Genomic DNA, 3,204 nt, shown 5'->3' with positions numbered 1-3,204 from the left:
AGTTTACCAGCCCCTGTCCTAGATCATCTCATCAGTTTACACATACGCTCTAAGACCATCTTAAAACAAACACCCTCCCCACCTCCCCACAGTCCTCTCCACTTACTGCTCCTCCAAGAGACTCTAAATGCCTCCCTGGGCTTGCCTCCCAGCCACCAGCCAGGAATCTCCCCCTCCAGACAGGCTCCTGTCCCCACCACTCACTGACACTTAAGATGTACCTGTGAGGTGCTTGGAGGGTTCCATCTATGAATTCTACCTGTGATGTCCTGGAAGGGGACTGAGCAGTGGAATAGAGGGTGGGCCCACGGTGAGTGGGAGCCCTGTGCACATTCACAGTCAGGTTCTTTGCAGTGAGGAAGGGGAGGCCTGAGGTCTCCCGCCCAGGGCGGGACTCTGGGTGCTGACCAAGGGGTGCCCTGATTCACGAGCCGTGCAGCCCTGGATGCCTGCAGAGTGTTGATGGACTGCTGGGATGTGACGGGGCTTACAGGGGGTGGCAGAGGAAGCCACTCTGAATCCCCGTTCCCCTTGGCAGAATCCAGACTCAGGTCCCCACATGTTGGAGGGGCACTCGGTGGGCTCCGTGGGGCAGTGCAGCAGGCGTGGGATGTCAGGGTCTAGACTGCAGTCTGGAGGAGAGAGGGAAGGGACCAGCTCCTCGCCTGTCCCTCATGGCCTCCTCTGACCCATGTGATGGACCTGGAAACATGATTTAGAAAATCCTCATGGCATCACCAGAACTAGACGGGCTTGCTGCTTCCAGGAAGGGTAGAGCCTCCCTCTTGTCCCCTTGGGTGGGCCGGGACCGCTGGGGCCACCAGAGATGACTCACAGGAGGACCAAAGTCCCACAGCCAGTCCCAGCCTTGAGTTTCTGGGTGTCTTGGGCCCCCAGGTATATGCTCTCTCCTGGGCAGTCAGGCCTGGGCTCTGCAGTTGGGATTTTCCTTGTGCTTAGGTAACCCTTGTGTTGGCTGGGACTGACATACACATCACCTCCTTTAACCTGCCCCCTCTTGCTCTTGGAGGAGTCCCTTTGCCCCAGGCTGGCTGCATTCCCTCTGGGCAGGGATGAGTCTCCTGAATGAATGAGAGGGTGATGCATGAAAGAGAGCTGTATAGGTGGGACAGAGGCCTGAACTTGCCCCAGGCGGCCAGAAGCTGGGATCTCCCAGGTACCCCCAGCATCTGGTCCTTTGGACGAGTGGGTCTTGCAGCCCCAACTTGGCCACCATGTCCCACCCAGGCCCTGCCCTGCTCTTTCCGGGGCTCCCCACCCTGAGGATGCTAAACACATCAGTCCGCCCCTGGCCCTGCCCCAACCCCTCAGAGACCCCTCCCAGGCAGGGGCCCTTCCTCTCTCTGCCCGCAGTTCCCGGCCCCCTGCTCCTGCCTTCTCCTGCTGCACAAGCCTGGCCAAGACCCTAGCCTACTGGGACAGCTCCTTCTCTTGGAACTCAGCTCAGGCTGTTCCTCCATGTAGCTTCCTGGCCCACTGGACCCCGGAGCTTCATCCCTCAGAAGGGCTGAAAAGAGGTGGGCTGCTGCCCAGGCTTTCACCCAGTGCTGCTGCCTCTGGCTCTGCATTGTCTCTTGAAAGTTTTGGAAAGTATTGAATGGTGAGGTACTCAAAGTATCTGATTCACACATCCTCAACAGACTTCAAGAGCAGGAGTGACTGGGATCTCTGCTTCCTTCTCTGGAGTCACCCTGTCTTAGCATCCAGAGTAGGGACTTCTTGAGGGCAGCAGTGGTCTTCTGGGTGTCCTCCACTCAAAGAGCCAGTTGAAGGAGGAGCCTTGGCTGCAATACCCAGCACATCAGCCGAGTTGCTGGGTCACCGAGGGAAGGGGCTTCAGGGATGCAGCGGAGTTGGGCAGAGAAGGGAGTGACAACCTCCAGTCCCTGAGGCGCACTCCTTCAGGGTCTGTAGGGCTCTGATGCCTCCCTGCTTCACCTGGGTTTCAAGGTACAAATATGGATTCCTGGGCCCCACAACAGGCCAGGGCCAGAATCCTAGGGAGCCCAGAGATCTGCATTTGCAGCCTAATGACTCTGAAGCCTGTAACATGTGAACCCCTTTTTCCAGAAGCAATAGTACCCAGCTACTAAGACCCTTCCTCTGAATAAAATCCAACAGAAGCACTCCTTGCTGCACACGACCCACACAGTCAGGGTGTGGTTGCCCATCACGGCAGTGTGCCCTGGCCGTGGGCTCCATGACTGGGGTTAGTGTAGAGTAGCCTACAGGACTCACCTGCTGGAGGATGTGGCCTGGGGCCTAGGGCCTGGGGGTGCCGTGGAGGATCCAAGGGAGACAGCTGAGAAGGTCACAGGGTGGCCAGGGCCCTGGGAGGGGAAGGATCCTTAGTGTGGACACCTCTGAGCTTTCCCTGAGGGGTGGCCCAGAGGTACTAAGACAGGTATCACTAAACTTGTGTGGGCCAGCTGGCCTGCCTGGGGTGGGAGATGGCTTCCGGCAGACCCAGGGTGGGTAATGATGCTGGGTACATGGGCCAGGGGCTTCCAAGGCCTGGGCCCCACCCTCAGGCAGCAGTCTGGTGTCCACTGGGGAAAGCCAACACTACAGGAAAGCTGACCCCACCATGGCCATCTACCCTAGGCAGGTGTGGCCCGACGTGTCTGACTCTCCTTCAGCTCCTTACCTTGTCTCAAGTCAGCACAGGGGCCTGAGATACGGAGTGTTGGTGAGGCCCAGGTGCCGTGGGGGGAGGTTCCACGCCTCCTGGGACTCCCCAGTCCACACTGAGTGGGCTGTCAATAGTCTCTGAGAAGACACCACTGGTGGTCCCCTCATCCCTACAGGACAGAGTCTGCTTCTGTCCTCCTGCACTCTCTCTCTCTGTGCACCCTGGCCTGGTCACCCCCAACTACCACACCTGTCCTTATACTTTTTATTGAGTTGAAATTTGCATAACATGAAAGTAATCATTTTTAAGTAACCATTTTAAGTTCAGTGGTATTTATTGCATTGACAATGTTGCATTCTAGTTCCAGAACATTTTGTTACCCCCAAATAAAACTCCAATAAGCACTTTCTCCTCATTCCTTTCCCCCTGGCCCCTGGCAAACACCAACTTGCTTTCTGTCTCTGTGGAGTTGTCTACTCTGGACATTTCATATAAATGGAATCAAATAAAATGTGGCCTTTTGTGTCTGGCTTCTTTCACTTGGCACAATG

This window comes from Hippopotamus amphibius, chromosome 15 (assembly GCF_030028045.1).
Source record: "Hippopotamus amphibius kiboko isolate mHipAmp2 chromosome 15, mHipAmp2.hap2, whole genome shotgun sequence".
Classification (NCBI taxonomy): domain Eukaryota; kingdom Metazoa; phylum Chordata; class Mammalia; order Artiodactyla; family Hippopotamidae; genus Hippopotamus; species Hippopotamus amphibius.
The sequence above is the reverse complement of the archived record's forward strand: the minus strand, read 5'-3'. Positions refer to the sequence as shown.